The 23,919-nt window shown below is 45.8% G+C and overlaps 1 protein-coding gene across 1 annotated transcript in view; it reads right to left on the bottom strand.

The window, feature by feature from the left end:
- The window catches only part of LOC147737760 (uncharacterized), a 168,319-nt gene that overhangs the window by 119,301 nt on the left and 25,099 nt on the right, over positions 1–23,919 (bottom strand). Inside the window, exon 2 of the mRNA XM_086943986.1 lies at positions 1,233–1,283. The gene's annotated coding sequence lies outside the window, so the exon portion shown is untranslated. The remainder of the gene's footprint in view (positions 1–1,232; positions 1,284–23,919) is intronic.

The following is a 23,919-nucleotide window of genomic DNA, read 5'->3' as shown; positions in this document are numbered from 1 at the left end:
TCGGTAAAATTCGGTATTTATGAATCGGTAAATACGTTCTTCCTACATCTGGCCCAAATAGTTTAAATATTTTAATAATAATAACATTTGAAAAACTTCATAAAAAAATTATCAATAAATATCTATAAAAAGAAAGAAATGTTTACGTAATTAACATTAAATTAGATCTCACCCTATTCCCCAATAAATACACTACACACTACACATAAAAAAGAACATTATTTTAATTATAATTTAATTAAAAATAATTAACAATTAGTAATTAACAATAATTTCATATTAATTATTTAAAAATAATAATTACTTATTTATAATAAATTACTTCCAAATATATTCCCCTATAAACCAACAACACACTACACATAAAAAATAACACAATCATTTTGTATCAATTAATAAAAAAATATTACCAATTAATAATTATTTAACAATAAGTGATTATTAAATAATAATTAATTAAAATTAATAAATACTTAATTATAATAAACACACAACAAGCTACACATAAAAAATTAACAACATTACTATAATTAACAATTAATCAAGTAATACAAATTAATTACCAATTATAAATTAATAACCAGTAATGTAAATATCAATAACCATACATTAAAATAATAACTAATTCTGTATAATTAATAAAGTCATAAAAATTGATTACCAGTTATTCATTAACAATACATTAATAATAAATAACATTAAATAAAAATATTCATTACATAAATATAATTAAATTACTTTCCACCCTATTACCCTATAAACCCACAAACCGCAACAGAACTAAAACACAATATTTTATTAAAATGTATTTATATTTAATACAAATTAATATTTAAAATAATATAATTAAATTACGTCTCATCCTCTTCCCCTACAAACCCACAACCCGCTCTAATACTAAAACACAAAATTTTAATAAAATTGATTTATATTTAATAAAAATGATTATTTAATGTAATATAATTAAATTACTTCCCACCTTATTCCCCTATAAACCCACAACCCGCTCTAATACTAAAACGCAAAATCTACCTAAAAATATTTTTATATTTCCTAAACATTTCATACATATATTTAGAAATAAATAAATACATTACACAAAATATTGAACACATACATATAAAATACATACTTAAATACATAACACTAATATAAATCTCAATATTATTTACAACGATATTTTTGCTAACGATATTACTTACATCAATATTAAATAAAACAATATTCCTTACCTTAAGGTCGATATTCGGGTCAACAATATTTTTGCTGTCGATATTCTGTACCTACGATATAAAAAAATCGATATTAAGGTAGGTCGATATTACAACATCGATATATTGACTGTGCACCGCTTTTTGGAGGGGCAGGTGTGGGATATTACGTACCAAGTGGTGTCAGAGAGATTATAATCTTCTCTACAAGGGTCATCTGCTTTACAAAGAATTTCAATACGAGGAGAGACTCTAGTAAGCAGCGGCGGGGCATGCAGTGAGAGGAGAGAATGCGGATTGTCACCAACGTTCTGGAACAGCACACAACTTTAGAGGCTACGTAGATACAGGGGAGACACCTGAAATGAGCTCTGCACCTCACATGAATCCAGTACACGAAAGAGCCTTCACACAGAGACCAAACATCCTTGGTGAGTCCGAGGTGAGAAGGAGGGGCTCAGAACCCAAACATAGAAGGAAGAGCTAGTAGGTGTTTAGGGACAGGTTACTGGAAACTGACTACTCTAGTTAGTAGTGTCAGGACTGGTTGCGGGGACGGTAGTCCCCTACAACAAGCAGCTTTTGCTCCAGGGCTAAAAGAAAAGGTCTCAACCTTTCTCCGACTTTTTCCATTAAATGAAAATATTGGTTGGAAGGCACTTATATATATGCTCAATACATCTAGAAAAATTATGTAAAAATATCCCTTGACACAACCCTTTAACGAGGTGGGCAATTCACAGGCATGTGCGCGCACCACCATTAGACATAACATCTAATCCAGGCTTTACCACTTTACCTAAATATGCTGGAAATAGACACCAAGGGCGTCAGTAGGATGATGGGCGGACTTTGTCCGTCCGCCATCCTATCGGACAACGGGACCGCCCGCCATAAGGGTGGGGGTCCCGTGGGGGGTATTAGGATGTGCCCGCCACAGTGGCGGGCACATTCTGCATTTATAGCATTGTGGCGACGGTGCTCTATGCACCGCCCGCCACAATGCTATAAATGCAGTAATGCATTTGCATAAACAAAGTGGCAGGCACCGCGCGGTGCCTGCCGCTTTGTTTAAGCAAATGAAGGGGGGTACCACAGGTACCCCCCCCCCGTGTGCAGCCCCTACCTCTCCTTCACTCTGGGGGCCGGCAGGGGGGCCCAGAGTGAAGACCGCATGCCTTTCCGTGGCGGCATCGCCGCCGCGGAAAGGCATCTCCCTAAGCCCATTATAATATGGTTGTCGGTGTCTATTAGACACTGCCACCATATTAAACTTTTTACGCCGCGGTCGCAAGGCGACCTGGGCGGAAAAGCGGCGGACGGTCTTTCCGTCCGCTGCAGTCCCCCCCGCCATCCTATTATGGCGAGGGGAATTAAGGTGTGGATGGCGGGCGGATTGCCCCCGCAAGGCTGGCGGTGGCTACCACCAGCCTGGCGAGGGCAATCCGCCCGCCATCCTAATGGGCCCCCAAATGTTACTTCTACACAGTGCCACTATTCAGGTCATTATCCAGGGATTGTAGTCCCTTGGCCTCTCCATCACAATCTCCACCACCCCACGTGTGGTTTATTGCACTAGGAAACTGTGCAATCAGGAGACTCTTTGTTTAACCCTGACCTACAATTTGTGAAATAGTGAGCTTCAGGAATCACTAAGTAAATGTATGCCTCTCCCCCATTTATGTCCAAGTTCTGAGGTATTTACAACCATCCTAAAGTTGTAAGTAAAACCGTGCTTTTAAAAATGGGCCCAGACGGTGGTGATGCGTCTTTAACTAAAGATTCCTTCCAGCGGCTCCTGGAATGTTGTTGTTGATGCGTTGCCAGGAGTGGTACCGGCATTTACGTTCCTGGTGCAGTTGGGTGAGTGGTGAATAAATCTTACACTTTGCCTACCGATGACACAAGAGTTTGATTACCACATAGACATTGCCTCTGGGGGGTACACAGCACCCACTCTCATGGACTATTCACCAGAATGTAACGTGGCCAAGTAATAACCTTTGGAAAAAATAGTTCTGCATTCATCAGACTTAAACTGTTTAGAAGTAGGCAAATGTTACTCTTTCTGTGCATCTGTCCATTGATCTGACAAAGTATTCACCTCGATGGAGCCTGGATGAAGAAATAAACATAAACGGCACGTTCCCGGCACAAACCACTAGCATGGATTTCATTCACTCGTTCAGAGCTGCTTAACTGCAGGTCTCCGCACTCCATATCAGCATCTCTAAAGGTAAACCCTGTCGAAGCAAAAGGAGGGGGGAGAGCCCGTATGACCCTCTAGAGCCTAGGCCGCTTACTAGAAAACAACGGATAAGGACAGGACTCTAATAGGATAAACTGATCTAACTCAAATATGAGGTCAACGTATTATTTATCGCCTTAACGGTGCAAAAGACACTCTGGAATTAAATCAATACTATTGGAATAATCAATATTTGATTTAGAATAGAGGCATTGCTGTGCGGCAATAAAATAAATCACCGGCAACAATAGCTATTCTCACAACAAAATGTACTTATTTCAAGTTAGGTTGGCATATTTTACCAGGAGATAAAGCGGCAATGGATAGACAGCATTATAAAGCTTGCAAACTTGTCTTATAAAGGTTTCTGGTACTTTTAGAACAACACAAAGGTTAAGGAAAAGCAGAAGTATCAAGGCACACGGTGTATCCGCAATGGCGGACAATAAACCCTTATTATTAGGGACCACATAACAACCGTCTCCAGGTAGGAGCGCCTAATTACAAAAGACCTGCTAATACAGTGAACGACTACAGCGCATCAAACTGTGACTATGACATTGGTCTATCAAAACATTTGAATTCTGCGTTTGTTCTTCTCGTTAGGTGTTGATCCTGGAAGATATAGGGTGATGGGTTTCGGGCTTGTGCTTTATGCATTCTTCAGGACTTCGCGGAACGAATGTCACTCAAACATCGCACCATGTTGAGGAGGCCACTGGCGTGAGAATTTCATGCGTCAAATGGCGCGCCACGATAAAAGAACTGTTTGAAGAAGCACTGGAGTTACCAGTTTCTCAAAAGGGCATGTCCTCTGCTTGGATAGCTATCCAGAATTCCAGAGACCTGAGTGAGGCCATCAATGTGAGCAATGGCCTGTAGCCTCCATGACTAATTTGTAACTCCTGGGTCAGTTTGCTTTTGTGGTGGCAGCAAAGATTCGTAGTATGCTCATATGGTTGGGTTGTGTTGCAAACACAATCTGTCGCAGGGATTCTGCTTCTACGCAGACCTATGCGCAAAGACTTGGAACTTTGGTGAGTTAGGGTGTGCCAAAAACTCACCTTAGTACCCAAAATCCCCTACCAGACTAGCAATCAGTGTCTCATTGGTTCTTACAAATCCCCAATAATTAGACAACCCAGAACATGAACTTAGTACACCTCAGGAAACGTGGAACTCATAAACACTCTTTCGTTATACTCACAGATCAGTCCAAAACAAGGAGTGAATGAGGACACGTGCAAGTTTGAAATATTTATTTCTACTGTTGTGTTCTCAAGTACAGTAGTTTAGCTAATACAAGCAAACATATTATAAGAAACAAGGTTATCAGCATATTTACGATTCCATAAAATACAAAGGGCGAAAGCATGTTAAAATGCTGAAGGGAAGAATGTCACCTAAATCTTACCCTCCCTTTCTAGTATATTATAATATATCTATTGAAGGTCTCTTGGGATTACAAGGGCGGCCCCATACCTTAGGTTCTAGTAGAATGAGATCACATCATATTCTACACCAGCTCTCTCCATGCGAAGGTTCGTCAAACTGTGTCTGCATGCTCTGCGCAGTGCAATATTAAACGTGCTGAAAACTCGAGGCACCCACAGCTGCATATGTGTTATGTCTAGGACGTGCGCTGATCAGACCGAATAACAACTACTGTGTTGAAGTAACCTTGAGGGCCTCGGCACTCACTGTTCAGACATAGCTTACCAAGCCAGACTGATACTATAGGAAAAACATACTATTCTCGTGTGGAGCAAAATATTCTGCTAAACTCTAAACATTTATAATATCATGTGTTGTGTGCAAAAGCAACAGAAAGGAGAAAATGGTGTTTAAACTTCTAATAAGCTCATGCTAACTTAACACAGTATAAAGGCAAACGCCATCACCATGACACCCTCCCTTGATCCAAGCATGGATAAGATAAGATAAGATAAGATAATGGGCAAATTTCAGAAAGCAGAGTTCAAGAACGACAGTCAGGATCAGTCCTAAATTTGCACTGGTGAGAAAAATCATTTCAGAACCCCCCCCCAAAAAAATTCAAAATTCGAACATTTGTATTGTAAGGCCAATAGGCCTGGGCAGAAGAAAAAATCATAATTCTCGAAAAAACATCAGATGTCCAACTTGCGAACTCGGTCATGGCAGAGAGATAAGCGATGACACATCTCAATCCATTAAAGAATAAGCGAAATATGCAGCAACAGCCTCCAACAGGAAGTCACTGTTCTCATCCGAGAATATTTCAGCCATCCAATTCAACAAAGGGAAAGAACATACATGTTCCTCAATCACCGGAGCCTCTAGTACCATCAGAGGACAACTCGATGGGTTTTCAATGAAGCTGTGTGCCAAGAAATTTGCGCCGCTGCGAACACATTCCAACGACCCAGGACTCCATGCATCGCTGCAAAGGCCATAATCCCTCCGTCAGAACCAAGCAGGTCGTGAGCAACTAAGGGGCTCATGAGCTGATTATAATCCACATCGGGAGACACCGAATTGCAGAGACACAAATCCAGGGCCCAGTCGAAACCGCAACTCAGGCAATGAAACACCGGCTGGACACATGTGAAGTAGGAAAATCGAAAGGATAATCCATACGCCGCACTCAATGTAGCTAGAGGCAGCGTTCCATAAAACTCAAGCATCTTATTACGAAGTATTGTCAGCCGCGACACCTCTTCGTGTTGCACAGGAAGGGCATTCATTTTTTAATAAACAAAATAGAAGCAAGACGCCTAGCATTAAGGGAAATCCACCAAACAAGCTGGAAAAAATAGAATGAAAAAAGGCAGGGATGACGCCAAAAATAGCTTTAAAGGAAGTTACAAGGCCCCCACTTATTACTTTAAAAAAGTGTGCCAGGCCCGTGGTGGAGGATGCGTTAAAGATTGTGTGAACCAATTCAGCGAAATGCAAGGGCAAATCAGTATTTAATGAAGCATGCACCTCTGTGTGGGTGTTTGCCACATGAAGGACGAATGTCTCACGAGCAGATGTGAGGGCAACTTCTTTCTGGGACAATAGAGCTCTTATGCGACTCATCTTATTGAACTCTGCTTTCAAGGTCGGAATTGTAGGCCAGATGAAAACATCCAGTTTCCCATGCGGGGGTGGATACATTACATTCTTACAGCAAACCACACGCTCACTGACTGTAACTACATAACTAATTTGGGCTACCAACACACAACAAGCTTCATTATTTAAAAGTAAATAACTCCCGTTTGCCAGTAAAGTAAACGTGGGCACGATAGCGGGAGGGCCTCGGCACTCACTGTTCAGACATAGCTTGCCAAGCCAGACTGATACTATAGCAAAAACATATTATTCTCGTGTGAAGCAAAATATTCTGCTAAACTCTAAACATTTATAATAACATATGTTGTGTGCAAAAGCAACAGAAAGGAGAAAATGGCATTTAAACTTCTAATAAGCTCATGCTAACTTAACACAGTATAAAGGCAAAGGCCATCACCATGACAGATCCATAAACTGGCATGTGGACACTCACTTCGGGATCCTTGCTGCCCGACAGCTCCTGCCACCCTGTACCAAACAAGCAGGACTTGTATAGCTGAGCTGTGTGCGCCCTCCAGGCTGTTCCAGTTGTGCTGGCGTCACCGAGCTGCACTAGATGACTACGGGCAATGGAGCAGACCCCAAGAGGGCGCGACAAACCTGGAGGTTTCCGGTGACAAAGAGTAATTCTTTTAAAGATTACTGTGAGAGTGCTACCAGTACTTCTAAAAATGCAGTATTTTCATGGAAACCCAAAATAAAGGTTAACACTAGCTACAGTACGATTGCGGTTACTAAAAATGTAACATCTGATAGCATGGTAAGCATTTACACGTATTCTCTTTTTTCAAATTATGCTCGACTGATCTTATACTCTCGGCAGCCCGTCCTATGATTTGTGTAGCGTATTTTATATGTTGTTTAATTCTTTCTTTAATCTATTGGCTTTCCTATTCAAAGTGCTGTCTCTCACGGGCACTGTAAATATACAAGTCACTATTCCCTAGTGCACCAACCAGGATTCAAATTAGCGACCCTCCAGTTTGAGACAAAGACATCAGAAATGATAACACTAAGCAATTGACCACTTCATACAGAATAGTTTAACTTGCATTTACTCTTCATTTTAGAAGTGTATATTATAATATCATTCCTCCCACTTTGACCTGATTGGCACAACCCTCATACAGCTCAAAGTTCTGCTGCAATGTATTCTGATTTTACAATTGAAGGCTAAAATATATAAATGTAAATATCGGATGCCAATTGTTTTATGGGAAGACAACAAAATAGACTGGATTGGCCCTGCTTGGTCAACCTACCCCCACCTCTGCCAAAGCCCGTGCACCCTTGCCGTGAGAGAGAAGGAACTGCAAGTGACTCTGGTATCCTGGTTTTATTTACTGTGTGTGCATTGCATGACGAGGCACAAAATTGACCTTAAGACCCAGAGCCTGGCTCTGGGGTCATTGACAGTCACTAAAAGCACACTGTTGGTGGGGCAAAGACTACGGTCACCGGCTGAACAGGCTATTTTTCCTGTCAGAGAGCGGCTGCGATGCTCACAGGGCATTGAGTAAAGTTCCATTTACGTGTCATGACCAGACCCTGCATTGGCATCCCCGTTTGAATTTTGAGACGTGTATTTATAATATAAGGTAGCAGGGCTCTATATTGTTTACAAATGTGTATGTATGTTGTTACCAGTCACATCCATGTTTGATTGCCCACCATCTAACATGGCACAAGATGGGCAATATTGTCAGCAATCCACACGAAAAGGGTGTAACTTTGGACATAAGGGTGGAGGGATGGAGTCAGGACCACCTTTTAGAAGGTTCACACTTACTGTGCTCATGTTGTAAGTATTCCCACATGGAGGCAGCATCAGCACTACCTGCTGTGAGCAGCAATCACCCTGCACAAAGCCCTTGTTTGTGCTGCAGAAAAAAATAGACGATGAAATGCAACCAGGGAAACCGGGAAACCCAGACAGGGAATAAGCATTCCGGGTCTGAAAATAGCACAGAAAAGTGGATGGCAATCATATGGGCTTTGTTGGAACTGAAGTTCTTTACTGCCCGACACAAAGAGCTGCTGTTTCAAGATAGGTAGCGCTGATAGTGACTCCCCCGTAGGCGAGGGCACATTGCCTGAGGCGAGGGCACATTGCCTGGTTTCTGCAAGTCTTCCAGGATGAAACTATTGCCCTGGGCAGTGGCCCTGTGAGCTGCCTGTCCGATGAGAGGGAAGAGGAGAGAGCCTTGTCTGGCAGAAGTCTTCCTGCCCTTTGAGGAGAAACAGCAGCAGAAGAACCCCTTAATGAGGAACGGCCCAGAAGGAACAGAGGAAATGTGGCAGAGTGCCGAGAAGGGAGACACTTACTATTCCGCCGCCACCGCCGAGAGTCACACGTGTGCAGAGAAGCCCACTGGATTCACCGCCGCCACCGCCAAGAGTCAAAGGGCATCGGACTCCGCGCCGCCGCTCCGGGAGACTACAAATCTTGGCAGGCCTCGCGGCGGCGCGTGCAGAGTGACGCGGGTCGCGCCCTGAGAGCGCCAACAGAGGCATAAAGGAAGGAGAACCCCGGCAGAGCGGGGGAGACACTTACTATTCCGCCGCCACCGCCGAGAGTCACACGTGTGCAGAGAAGCCCACTGGATTCACCGCCGCCACCGCCAAGAGTCAAAGGGCATCGGACTCCGCGCCGCCGCTCCGGGAGACTACAAATCCCGGCAGGCCTCGCGGCGGCGCATGCAGAGTGACGCGGGTTGCGCCCTGAGAGCGCCAACAGAGGCATAAAGGAAGGAGAACCCCCGCGTCGCGGGACGCGAGCAAGACGCCCGGGCAAAGGGCGGGCCCTCTACGGCCCTCATCGGCACGAGTAGGCCAGGCTAGGCCACCCCCCTAAAATACTTCATTGTGCACCAGGGATTTACTTTCATGACAGCCTATTGTGAGTAGGTGGTGTTTTTTGACGCTGGTTGACCACCTCCTGAGCCCTAGTTATCCAGACGGGGGTCGGTAAGCAGGCTGTACAGCTATTATCGAATCGCCCAGGAGCCCGGGAAAAAGAGGGGGCCTACGTGGAAAAGTTAATAGCAGTCAAACACACCGACGAATCTGGAAAGGAGTCAGCTGGACATCTGCACAAGTTATTGAAATAAGACTTTTGTTTTAACCTTGAGAATTATACTTTGTTATCTCATCGAGCTGTGGGTGTAAGACTTTCACACACCTTTGTATAAATTATGCGTAAAAGAAATCATCACATGGCACCCGAAACACCAAAGAACACCATGGAAAACTACCTTGTCCAAGTGGTCAGCAAAATAAACAGCGAACGCAGACAATCGTTAGGTCTGTCTCAATCACCTATTCTCCCTCCCATGAGCCCACCCACCTCCTCGCAAACTAACAAGTCTCTGTTATTAGACTCTAACAACGATCCCCATGCAATAGTTTCCCCAGTAGCTGTCAATATTGATGCCAGCACAGTGAATGTGGGGGACATTGAGCAACATGAGGATAATGACCCAGATGCACAGGTTGTCATTGAGGTTGAAGGAAATGATGAAAAAGAAGACGTGGAGGACGAACCACCGGCAAAACAGACCTCAAGGGCAGTCAGAGCCTGTCGCAGATTGCAAAGTAAACATGGGGGGGCACGTTCAGGAAAAAATAAGGTCACACCACCGCCAAAGTCAAAAAGTACCTGCCAGAATAATGAGGAAAACAATCTGAGGGACACATTGGACGAGGACTTAATGTCTAGAATAGCGGAGCTGTTAGAAATAAAAATTCAGACAATTATTAAGCCACTTATCAGTAAGATTGATAAACTTTCTGCAGAGATAAAGAAACTTGGAATCACACAAAATGTTTTAGCAGATGCAATAGGCAATGCTTTAAGTAATGTCAATAAAGGTCGTGATTCCCCAAAGGAAGATAATGAATCCAGGGTATCATCAGATGCTACCCCACTAGGAGCAATTCCTTCAGAATGCCCTCAAACTGGCCATATTACCAACGACTTGCCAACAGAAGCCCCAACTGCCCATTTAATTGATCCACCACATGTTACAGTGCCCTCTAGTTTTGAAGAAAATCCAATACAATTTGTAGTTGAAGCAGCACCGTTGGTGCTAGTGCTAGCCAACACACCAACCTTATCACCGGACCAAGCTGAGTCAGCCTCGTCACTAAAAAGCAAGGCACTATACTGGCTGTCAAATAATATGCGGATAGCACAGGGGGGCGAACAGCGGCTGGCTGATGAAATTAAAACGGCAAGGAGGGTTGGTTGGATAGGAAATAAGCAAAAAAAATGGAAGGGCGACTGTGTGATATTAAACTTTTCAACACCAGCTGCTCTTCCCGATATTCTATCAAATATCCTTCCACCACAAAAAAGAAGTAGTTCTATAATCCCTCTTACATTAGAATTTTTCTATAATGAGTCACAAAAGGCCAACAATCAAAAGCCCCGGAAGCCAGCTTGGTCAGTGAGAGATAATGGTTGGGGTGGGGGACTATCAGCATTTGACACAAACTACGCTCCTAAAAACAGGGCAGGTCCATGGCTAGTAAACCAACACAATACTCCTAGCCACACTATCTCAGGGCAAAACTGGAACCAAATGGGCAGACGAGGGCTTGGTACATTAGCTAATAATTGTGGGCCCTTAGATAATGTTAATTACAATGGAGGATGGGCAGGCATGCAACAGAATGTATTGTATCCTAATACCCCAGCACCTACAGGCAATGTTGACTATAATGGAGGATGGCTGGGTTCTCACCAGAATCCACCCTTTTCTATTACCCCTGCACCTAGATGGAATGCCCCTGCAAATGGTTGGGGCTTCGGGGCCCCATCCTACAACTGGGGAGTCAGCACCTCTAATAGGTTTGAAGCTTTAGCTGGCTTAGCTGACTGCGACTGACTTGATGGAGGGGCCTCGACAACGTCATGCAGTACAAATCACATATATCCTAGGTTGCATCCTGAAGTCGAATCAAAGCAGATTGCACCTGTTAAAATTTCGCAACAGCCATTGCATTTTGCTGACATAATGGCACAACAACCGCATTTAGATACAACTGGGGTAACTGCTCCATGCCAGGTAGTAGAGAAACTAGGTGTTTTAGGAAGCACAAAAATTATCTGCTGGAACATTGCGGGTCTGAAAAAAAATCTCTCAGATCCGTCCTGGCATGATTATCTGGCTAGTGGGGATTTAATTATGTTCCAGGAGACCTGGGGGCTTGAAAACTACTTTAAGGTTGACTATAGATCTTTTTTCATACCCGCAGTAAATACAAATGGGGGGAGACCCTCTGGCGGACTAACAATTTGGGTGAAAATCACAGGAGGCTTGTCCTTTAAGCAAATTGATAAAAATAATCCCGACCTCTTATTACTTGAGCTAAAAAATACTAAGGGTTGTAGCATTTACGTGATCAATATCTATAGTAGACCACATCGATCATGTAAAGAATCAACAGTTGTAACCCACCTGAGTAATCTTGTGGCGGGGTTTGATCAAAATGCACAAATGATTATAGGTGGTGATTTTAATAGAGGTTTTGAACCCATAATAGGTCTAGAAGACATCTATAAGGATGAGGACAGTGCCAACAATATTCCTTTAGTAGATACGAAATACAAAGCACCTTGCACAGTGAGCGCCTTACAACTACTGAACTTGACATTAGAATCAGGCCTACGTGCATGTAATGGGCGGTTGCCATCAGACTGCCCCAGTAGACCAACATTCACCAGAGGGACACATTCCAGCCACCTAGATTATCTACTAGTTTCCCTGAACTTGTGGCCCATGACCATCGACCTAATGGTGGATGATCGCACGGAAAGCGACCACTATCCTCTGATCTTATCAGTCCAAACTCAGATTTTTAAAACCCTTGACAAAAGTGCTAATAGCACAGTGTCCTTGCCACAGGATCCCCTAGTGGCAAATAACCGTAGATCCCTGAAGTGGCCAGTGGTATTAGACAACTCAAAAATCATTAGTCAAATCTATAATGTATTTGTGAGGCATATGTCTTTTCTCTTAGGTAACAGTACTGTCATCCAAAATCCTAGTCTGATAGAATCCCATGAACATTTAATCAACCAACTTGGCGGGATCCTGACCAGGGCGGTAAAAAGATCACATAACGCCCAAAAGAGTAAACAAACTGGGATCACCTGGTATAACCAGGATTGCCGGAAAGCCAAGACAGACCTAATTACAGCGGTCGGGGGGGTTCAGCGGATATTGTGAGAACTAAGAGAGCCCAGTATAAAAGTATTTTATTAAAGGCCAAGAAAGAGTGGGACGAAAGGGTTTGGTCCGATTTGCTGGACGCATGTAAGCGCAAAGATCAGACCTCCTTCTGGAGCCTCATTGCTAGAGGCACCAGGGGGGCGACAGAATGCAAAGATACATTTTTAGAGGAGAAAACATGGGTCGAGCATTTTACTTTGTTATATTCCTGTGAAAGTTCAGGTGAGAGTGGAGGTTGGGACAGGTTGCAGGCTCCCTTGGCTGTGCATGACGCTCCCCTCGTTTTTTCTCTAACAGAAACAATTTTAGCAATCAAGGCAGTTAAGCCAGGGAAAGCGCCAGGCCCTGACAGAATACCAGGTGATCTTTGGAAACATGAAAATTACATCTGGGATCCTTATATCAATTTATTATCCAATGATATTGCCCGAGGAGCTCCTATTCCGGAAACCTGGAAGGGGGCAGAGATTGTAACTCTGTTCAAGAAGGGTGATAGGCCGATAGTGCGAAGGATTTGACCTATCAGCCTAATTGACGAGTTACAAAAAATTTTGCACGACAGGTTCTTGGTCGGCTCACCTCTTGGATTGAAGAGCACTCTATCTACACAAAATACCAGGCAGGTTTTAGATGCAAGATAAGCACTGTAGACCAGGTTTTTAGATTTTTATGTCTAGTCTGGAAATATACGATTATAAGGAGTTCCCATATATACGTGGCCTTTGTTGATTTGAAGGCAGCTTTTGATATGGTTCCTAGGGCAGCCCTATGGAAGACATTAAACAGAATGGGTGTCCCTGGAAATATCCTTCAAATTTTAATCAGACTCCACGAGAATAATTACGCACGAGTCAGATGGGGACCGAATGGAGAAGTCAGCGAGAAAATAAAAATATCAAAAGGGGTAAGGCAAGGGTGCGTAATGGCACCCACCTTATTCTCTTTATACGTCAATGACATCCCCGATACTCTTTTGGGCTGCGAGCATGACTCTCCCAAATTGAGTGGGCAAGCCGTTCCAGCACTATTGTTTGCAGACGACACAATCTTAATCTCTCAGACACCCAGGGGGCTCCAAAACCTTTTAAATACTTTTAGTCTGTATTGCCATGACAAGGAATTAGAAATTAACTCCTCAAAAACAAAAGTTATGACAATCAACCCCCATAAAGGTTTTAACAAGGTTTTTAAGATAAACAATGAACATATAGAAGAAGTCCCCAATTTTAAATACCTGGGTATTATTTTAGACAGTGATGTTACATGGAAAACACAATTGGAGAACTCAAAATTAAGGCTGACCCAAAATCAGGTACCGATCTTAAAGAAGCACAAGAATAGCCACTTCAAAGCGGTCTCACCAGCTATCGAATTATTTAAATATAAAGTGCAATCATCTTCACTTTATGGTGCGGACCTTTGGGCCTATGCTTTAAAGGATACTTTCCGAGTGAGGGAAAACTCCTTCATTAGGCAACTTTTAGGGATACCTGGGTCAACACCACTGACACCCGTACTATGGGACCTTAACTTCAGACGTACTGACGACTATGCTTCTCTTCGTCCGCTGCTCTATTGGGTCCGCTTATGGTCCACTGAAGAGCTGGCTGATTATACAGAAGCATTGAAAGAGATATTGGCTATAAAGAACATCACACACTTGCCATGGCTAGAGTACGTCAAAAAATGGTTTGAAAAACTAGGGTTAAGTGACTTTTGGTTTGACCCTGATTCTCTTACAAACAGCTCAAAAAAGATCTTGAAGCAAAGGTACTGGGACTATATTAGAGATTCAGTGCTTTCGAATCCCAGAACAGGGACTCTAACTTCGAAATTATTTGAAACCAAAATGAATATGCAACTAGAGCCCCTCATGGATGAAATTCACCCTCCATTGGCTAAAAGCCTATATTTAAAGTTCCGGTATAGTATCTTGCAATTAAAAGAAAGAACAACTAGATGGAACTGTAATAAGGGGTTGACCGGGGCCGCTGGCTCTGACATATGTGAGTTCTGTGAGATGGGGATGAAAGAGGATGAGTCTCATGTTTTATTCATATGCCCAGAAAACCTTAAAGCAAGGAAAAAATGGCTTAAGCCAATCTGTAATAGGTTAGGCCTTTGATGAATCAAGGTTGGTCTCAGAATATTCAAAGGAGACACTGCGCAACCGATTGTGTTCAGCCTAAGTCGTTTTCTCCTATGTGTAGCCTTGATCAGGAGGAAGAAAAATCAAACAATCTAATGTAATAGGCCATTTTACCATGTTATTGACTCATTTTTTAGTCGCTATAGTGCTGCCTGCTCTATCGCTATGGTATACCATTTTTTAACAAAAACAGACATTTAATTTATTATTTTATTACTACGTATATTTATTTAGTGTTCTCTATAGAAAAGGGACCGATCAAGATCTAGCCAACCCCAATGTAGATGTTTTGGAAAATGTATTGAATTTTGCGTATTTTGTGCAAATGAGATGTGATGATATTCTTACCCACCGCTGTTTTTTTACTATGTACTGTAATATGATGTATTATGATTTTAATGTATTGTATCTTACAAGGTTTTTTAAACCGAATAAAGATTGAAATGAAATGAAGCGCTTAGGGTCCCCCAGTCTCCCTGACTGAGCAAGTCTGTGTAGAGGTTGTGTCTCACTTGCCAGTGTCAACTGCTAAATACAAACAAAATGATTCGGAGACCGCAGAGGGGAAGATGCAGACAACCACTGAGGACTCTACCGTTGTTGCACTTCTGCGATAACACCAGCACCTCAGACCCAAGAAGGAGATCCTTCCACTGCAACTACTCAACCTTCCGCCATGACTACTGGGGCAGACATCTCAACGTGTCTTCATGGAGACACTGTCACACCAGTGAGCTGCCCATGGAGAGGAAATCAAAGGGACAGCAATGGGTTCTCCTTCTTCCCCAGAGCTGGCCTTGTTATTCACAGCCAAATTTGAGGAGAAGTTTATCTATGAAAACAATCCGTTCCCAGACCCTGTGTTCTTTCCCCAAAACTAACCCAATTGGCCTATCTGGCCACAGGTCAGCCCCTGGTAAATGGTACCACAGGTACCCAGGGCACTGTGACCAGAGAAGGCCTCTAAGGGCTGCAGCACTTATTGTGCCACCCTTAGAGCCCCTGTACCTCTACACACACACACTGCCTTTGCAGGCTGCGTGTTTTGATGCAGAACAAAGCAAAGAGTCGACATGGCACACATCCCTATGAGCCATGCCTACAACCCACTGCCCTGGCCTAGATCAGCCACCCCTCCAGCGAGGTGCACTATACCAGCGGTGAGGGTACAGGTGAATGAGCCCGGTACCCCTACAGTGCCCAAGTCCATTCTTGGGCATTGTAAGTACAGTGCTGCCATTAAGAGTAAATGGTGCTGGGAGTTTGTCATTACGAACTCCACAACACCATAATGGCTACACAGAAAACTGAAAAGTTTGGTATCAAACTTCTCAGCACATTAAACCCACACTGATGCCATCTACAATCCTGGGAAACTCCTGAGGTGGAAAGCCGGGAGCAACGACTTTTTAAAACTTGTGCCCTATTTTACAGTGTATTTCTGTGTTTTTAATACCTGCGTGCACTTGAAAACCTTGGCATTACCGTGATAGCGCTCAGCAGCAGACAGCTGTTGTTGTTGCCCTAGTCCCGCGTCTTGCCGCCACTTCCTGGTTGAGGGACCCGCCAGACACGCCCACCGCGGCTGGCCACGCCCCCCCCTCCCAGGCTCACATAAAAGCGCGCTGACTACGAGCGTCGCCATCTACAATCCTGAGAAACTCCTGAGGCGGAAAGCCGGGAGCAACGACTTTTTAAAACTTGTGCCCTATTTTACAGTGTATTTCTGTGTTTTTAATACCTGCGTGCACTTGAAAACCTTGGCATTACCGCGATAGCGCTCAGCAGCAGACAGCTGTTGTTGTTGCCCTAGTCCCGCGTCTTGCCGCCACTTCCTGGTTGAGGGACCCGCCAGACACGCCCACCGCGGCTGGCCAAGCCCCCCCTCCCAGGCTCACATAAAAGCGCGCTGACTACGAGCGTCGCCATCTACAATCCTGAGAAACTCCTGAGGCGGAAAGCCGGGAGCAACGACTTTTTAAAACTTGTGCCCTATTTTACAATGTATTACTGTGTTTTTAATACCTGCGTGCACTTGAAAACCTTGGCATTACCGCGATAGCGCTCAGCAGCAGACAGCTGTTGTTGTTGCCCTAGTCCCGTGTCTTGCCGCCACTTCCTGGTTGAGGGACCCGCCAGACACGCCCACCGCGGCTGGCCACGCCCCCCCTCCCAGGCTCACATAAAAGCGCGCTGACTACGAGCGTCACCATCTACAATCCTGAGAAACTCCTGAGGCGGAAAGCCGGGAGCAACGACTTTTTAAAACTTGTGCCCTATTTTACAGTGTATTTCTGTGTTTTTAATACCTGCGTGCACTTGAAAACCTTGGCATTACCGCGATAGCGCTCAGCAGCAGACAGCTGTTGTTGTTGCCCTAGTCCCGCGTCTTGCCGCCACTTCCTGGTTGAGGGACCCGCCAGACACGCCCACCGCGGCTGGCCACGCCCCCCCCTCCCAGGCTCACATAAAAGCGCGCTGACTACGAGCGTCGCCATCTACAATCCTGAGAAACTCCTGAGGCGGAAAGCCGGGAGCAACGACTTTTTAAAACTTGTGCCCTATTTTACAGTGTATTTCTGTGTTTTTAATACCTGCGTGCACTTGAAAACCTTGGCATTACCGCGATAGCGCTCAGCAGCAGACAGCTGTTGTTGTTGCCCTAGTCCCGTGTCTTGCCGCCACTTCCTGGTTGAGGGACCCGCCAGACACGCCCACCACGGCTGGCCACGCCCCCCCTCCCAGGCTCACATAAAAGCGCGCTGACTACGAGCGTCGCCATCTACAATCCTGAGAAACTCCTGAGGCGGAAAGCCGGGAGCAACGACTTTTTAAAACTTGTGCCCTATTTTACAGTGTATTTCTGTGTTTTTAATACCTGCGTGCACTTGAAAACCTTGGCATTACCGCGATAGCGCTCAGCAGCAGACAGCTGTTGTTGTTGCCCTAGTCCCGCGTCTTGCCGCCACTTCCTGGTTGAGGGACCCGCCAGACACGCCCACCGCGGCTGGCCACGCCCCTCCCCCTCCCAGGCTCACATAAAAGCGCGCTGACTACGAGCGTCGCCATCTACAATCCTGAGAAACTCCTGAGGCGGAAAGCCGGGAGCAACGACTTTTTAAAACTTGTGCCCTATTTTACAGTGTATTTCTGTGTTTTTAATACCTGCGTGCACTTGAAAACCTTGGCATTACCGCGATAGCGCTCAGCAGCAGACAGCTGTTGTTGTTGCCCTAGTCCCGCGTCTTGCCACCACTTCCTGGTTGAGGGACCCGCCAGACACGCCCTCCGCGGCTGGCCACGCCCCCCCTCCCACGCAGCCAGCTCACTATATATTATGTGTCTCTGCAGGAAGCGCAGCGGACGAGCGCAGCGGGCACGACGAATGCGCGCCGAAGGCGCGCATAAGGCAAGCTCGTCTGCGCTCGTCCGCGCCTCGGCAGCGCCTGGAGCGCCTCCCGAGGCTCCTGTCCCCCTGTCCACCATTAGCCCTCCGCACCTGGCGCATGAGGCTTTACTCCATCTTAGAGACTTCGCACATGAAGGTCATCTGTCCTTCTTGGACACCGCCTATCCTCTGCACGACTTTGCCTGCAAAGGTTTACTGTCGGGTGGCCTGCTGAACGTCAGGTCACTGCCCAAACACGCTAACGAAATCTCTCAGCTCATTGACAATCACCATCTTGACGCTCTATTCCTGACGGAGACTTGGACCCACTCCGATTGCAATATAGAACTGGATTGGGCTTGTCCACAAGACTTTAAAATTCTGCATCTCCCAAGACCTAAGGGTCGGGGTGGTGGAGTCGGTATAATTTATAGAGCCTCCTGGTCCATAAAAACCCTTGTTATGGACCCAGTGGCGGGTACCGAAATACTTGGCCTCTCAATCGACTGCCACTCCGGAACAACTTTCACGGCTGTGATTTGTTACCGCCCGCCGGGAGCTTTCAACTCCACTCAGCAGCAATCGCTCCTCACCACTCTTACTAATATGGCTACCTCTCATAATAAATTGATAGTTTTGGGCGATTTCAACCTATGGCCTAACGGCAGCCTAGACTCCGCCCTTAACAATCTTCTACTTTCATGTGAAGGTATGGGACTTTCCCAGCTGGTTAATAAACCCACACACTCAGCAGGGCACCAGCTCGATCTAATCTTCTCCTCTCCCCAGCTAGTATTCCTGAGCGATATTCTGCCAATGTGCTGGACCGACCATGCGCTTATTAAATTTCACATAGCCGGCAGCAGGTCTTGCAGACCGTCACTCCGCCCCGGCCCCGACTCTTCGTACAGAGACTGGAAGGCTCTGGATAAACTAAGACTGACCGGCCCAGTATTTGAGACAGTTTTTCCATCACTCAATCGGTAGAGGATAACTATCTGTCCCTTTGCACAAGGATTTCCAACATCTCGGAACGCCTCGTCCCTCAGAAAAAGGGCAAACCAAAGAGACGAGTACCTGCCCCATGGTTCGACGACTCATTAAGAGCACTCAAACTAGCCTGCAGACAAGCAGAGAGAAGATGGAGGCAAGGCTATTCTGACACTAACAAAACTCTTTGGAAAGAAAACCTCTGGGCGTACAAAACTGCCATCGCCCAACATAAGGCCAAATATTACTGTTCCATCATTACCAATGCCACTAATAGTTCAAAAAGTATTTTTCAGATACTTAAAAACTTAACCCATCCAGATTGTGTCATCTCCACACAGCCCCCCACCCAAGCCCTCTGTGATAATCTCGCAGCATTTTTCATCAACAAAATAAACACCATCATTCAAAAGCTGAAAACACCTCTCTCTTTGGGAGCCCCCAACATGCAGGGACCCAGCACCAGCTCTCAAAACCTGACGTCTCTAGGCTCTGGCCTTACGGCCAGATTACGGGAATTTCCTCCTATCCCGGCCTCCGAGTTTGAAAGACTGGTGCATGGAATTACCTCGGGTTCCCCTCTCGACCCCCTGCCTCCAAAAATTTTGAAAAATTTTGGAACTGAACTTTTTGGCACCATGCGCCAAATATGTAACCAGTCCTTGCACAGTGGTTATGTCCCAACCCCGTGGAAACAGGCGCTTGTCACTCCACTCCTAAAAAAACCCTCCCTGAGCCCAGATTGTCTATCTAACTACCGACCCATCTCTCTATTGCCATTTCCAGCGAAAGTCGCTGAACGATGGGTCAGTTCCTGCCTTTCCTGCCACCTAGAACAGAACAACCTTCTAGACGATCATCAGTTCGGATTCCGTCCTGCCCACGGCACCGAAACAGCGGTCTTGACTGCCATGGAGGACCTTCGCATGCGTGCAGACAGGGGCCAGCCAGTGGCTTTGATATTGCTGGACCTGTCTGCCGCATTCGATACGGTCAACCACAGTACGCTGCTGCAGAGACTCGGTGAAGTAGGTGTGGATGGCACAGCGCTGCTCTGGTTTCACTCCTATCTGCGGGACAGAAGACAGGCTGTCTCCCTCCCCCCATTCCAATCCACCTTTGCACCGGTGCCCCAGGGAGTTCCCCAGGGTTCCTCCATCAGCCCCATTCTTTTTAACGTGTACCTTATCCCGCTAATCAAGTTAATTAAGTCCTTTGGGATAAAAACAATAAACTACGCTGATGACACGCAGCTCACTCTCTCTTGGGAAGGAGAAGATTCCATTCCTTTATCCACCTTCCACGACTGCTTAAGAGAGACGGCTGGGTGGCTCCACAGAAACTCCCTCCAATTTAATTCCTCTAAAACAGAGGTTCTGTTTTGTGCTGGCACCATCATACCCCGCCAGTTTCCGAGTGCATTCTGGCCTCCAGAGACTAGAGACAAACCTCTGCCAGTTTCCTCGGTCCGCAACCTGGGAGCCATGCTCGATAACAAGCTGAGTATGGAAACCCAGGTAGCAAAAACAGTGGGGATCTGTACAGCCCTGCTACGCTCCCTGCATAAAATCATGCCACTTCTCCCTGCACAAGCCCGGGCGTCGATAGTCAGGTGTACGATACTCAGTCGCCTCGACTATTGTAACGCCCTGCTCCTTGAGTCTCCAGTCACGCTGATGGACCGACTACAAAGAATTCAATCTGCCGCCGCCAAGCTGGCTCTTGGCTGGACGAGAAGGTCTTCGGCCACAGCAGCTCTGGCCGAGCTACATTGGCTACCCTTAAAGCAGCGTGTGGCATTCAAGTCCCTCTGCATTGTCTTTAAGGCTCTGCATGGACTCGGGCCCAGACCTCTGCAAGCCTTGTTTCTGTGGTACACTCCCACCAGAGACTTACGCTCATCCTCGGCCTGTCTGGTAAAGGTGCCCAGATTCAATAAAGCCAGAACCGGGGGCAGATCCTTCAGGGTCGCAGCGGCCAAGTTATGGAACAGCCTGCCCATTGACATACGCCAGATCTCACAACTTCTTCCATTTAGGAAACGCATCAAGACCTGGCTTTTCCCCTAAAACCTGCCCGTCCGCTAGTTACTCCGGCTATCCGTCAGCAGAGTATTCTCCAGCGCCAGGAAGCCTGCAAGGTATCAGCCGCGCTTTATAAATACTCAAAATAATAATAAATAAATAATACCTCGTGTATTTTTATCTGAAGTGTTTTAGTGCGCCAAATTATATTTTGTACAGGGGGATTAAAATTAAAACTGTTTATAGGGAGTCACATACATAATCTCCTTTTTACGTACAAAGGAAATAACATGAGTTGTATTTTTCTATATTAAAGCTAATATATAGAATTTTTTTCTTGGTGGTATATATATGTATAATTAACGGATCTTGTGTAGATGTGATTGAGTAGAGTGGATTGAATGGTGGCTATACCTACTTGGTGATACTTTTGATTCCAAGAGGATATTTTATTTTCTACTCTTCAATAAAGACAATAACTGACCAGGCAGTAAGAGCTAGACTGCGCTTTAATTTTAAACTACTTTTATATTCTGTTGTAATTGTGTGAAATCTTTATGTGTGCTTTGTAAATTGTGTATTCTTTTAAAACTCACTTCCCCCTGCACCACACGCCATCACTGATTGTGGGAGCCGTCTCCCTGCAAACTCCTCGTAGGGGCACTTCCGGTCGGCCTGCACGCAGAGCGGTTAGCGCTCTAGTGTCCAACTTCCTCTAGGCTACTTAGCCCTCGCAGTATTACGAGCACGCAGCGATCGCGCGCAGCCCCGCCGAAGACCCGCCAAAGAGCTGCCCGTCTGCGCCCGTCCGCGCTAAGTCAGCGCCAGGCGCCAGGCTTTTTGCTCCTCTCTCTGCTATTAAGCCGGTAAGATGTGCTACTCTAAAGCTGAGTTGCTGGGCCTTCAGCACCCTTCATTTTTTTTTTTTTTTTTTTTTAAATATATTTTTATTGCAGGAATCAGTAAATCGTTACATAATCGACCAGCATTATAGCACAAGCAAAATCAATGAGATACAACCCTCCGTCCCCCCGCCGTAAGTTTCTTACACAGCCAGCCGGCCCACAACCCTGGGGGCGGGCGGCGAAATTCAATGGGGGTTCAGAAGGATGTCGAAGCTGGTCCGGATGATCCACTGTCCGTCATCTGCTTTTCCAAACAAGCCTATAAACCCAGAAAGAAAAACCCCACCCACAAAACGCTACAAACCAAAGAAAACCCCACCCGACCCCGCCATCAGCGCTCGGTAACAACCGCAACAGGATCTGCTAAGGGACCCATGGGGAAAGCAACAGGTCTGAAAATGTAATCGTTTATCGGGACATGGGGCGAGCCGCTTCCTCACCTTCAGAGTCGCTGGGGGCGCAATAATCCCTAAGGGCCTGTACTAACGTCTCCCACTCCAACGCTGCCTCCTGCGCCTTCTCATTACGCTGCCTCCAAGCTAACTGGTATCTTAGCGTGCTCTACTGTGAAAGTTGAAGAAATTGATGTACATAGACAGCATTCATTCCCCTTCTTCTCCCACTCCACCCCCTGTGAGCACCATGAATACTGTAAACTGTTGACCGTATCACCCTGCCAGTAAGAGCCCGTACCAATATGCATATGTACAGCCATTTCTAGGCACCATGGCCTTTTACCCATTGGGATCCCCGGCTTCCCACCTGCGCGTACCTTACACCCCCTCTCTCGTGCATAGACCATGAAACCCTCTCCCTGCGCGACCCTACTGTGAAAGGCAACTCTCCTGCTTGACCCGCACAAGACCCCCTCCATTCCCTCTTGAAGAGTCATCCTTCGCCTTAAGCTGACGTAGCCCTCCCCAGCTGCACCTGACTGCCCCCGCTCTCTCATGTACGGGTCATCAGATCTCTCTCTCTCTGTGTGACTCTGTCCCTGTGTCCACCCTGGCTACCCCTCCCTTCTCCTCACGTGGGCAAGTCATAAACCTTCTCCTTCTGCAAGACCCTGTCCTTGAGAGTCACGGCCGCGCCTGACCAACACCTCCTTTCCTTCCATAAATACCCCTCTGTTGATGAGCCTTCCCTCCGCGCTCGATTGTCCACGCGGCATGAATACCACTCCTTGATGACCCCTTCCCCCGAGTCCGGCTGACCACACATGCCCGAGGCCATCGCCTAAGCCAGGAGATACCATTTACTGCCCTTATTGTATGAAGTCACTCCTCCTCAAGAGACCCACTATTGATCCTAGCCACCCCACCCCCTGGGCTATGATCAGGCGTACACATCCTACGAAACACTCAGCTGCGTGATTGCCCTCCCCTCTTATCAGCAGGTCAAGGGTCCCCATTGTGAACACATGTGGGGTAGGATTGACACAAGGATTATAGGGATGTCTCTCTTTTGCGTCATACTGTCCTGATTGTGTTATCAAGTGTTCTGTAAGGTATAAAAGCAAGAGTCTCAGCTCACTTGTTAGAGCACCTCCCGAAAGACACTGTGTTTCGTGTCCGAAATGACTGGCTCTCCTCATGAGAATTAAACTCTGTTCTTGATTCCTGCTTCCAGCGCCCGTCTCTTTATTTGGTAATTATTCAACATGGGAACT

This window comes from Lissotriton vulgaris, chromosome 1_1 (assembly GCF_964263255.1).
Source record: "Lissotriton vulgaris chromosome 1_1, aLisVul1.2, whole genome shotgun sequence".
In the NCBI taxonomy this organism is placed as follows: Eukaryota; Metazoa; Chordata; class Amphibia; order Caudata; family Salamandridae; genus Lissotriton; species Lissotriton vulgaris.
The sequence above is the reverse complement of the archived record's forward strand: the minus strand, read 5'-3'. Positions and strand labels throughout refer to the sequence as shown.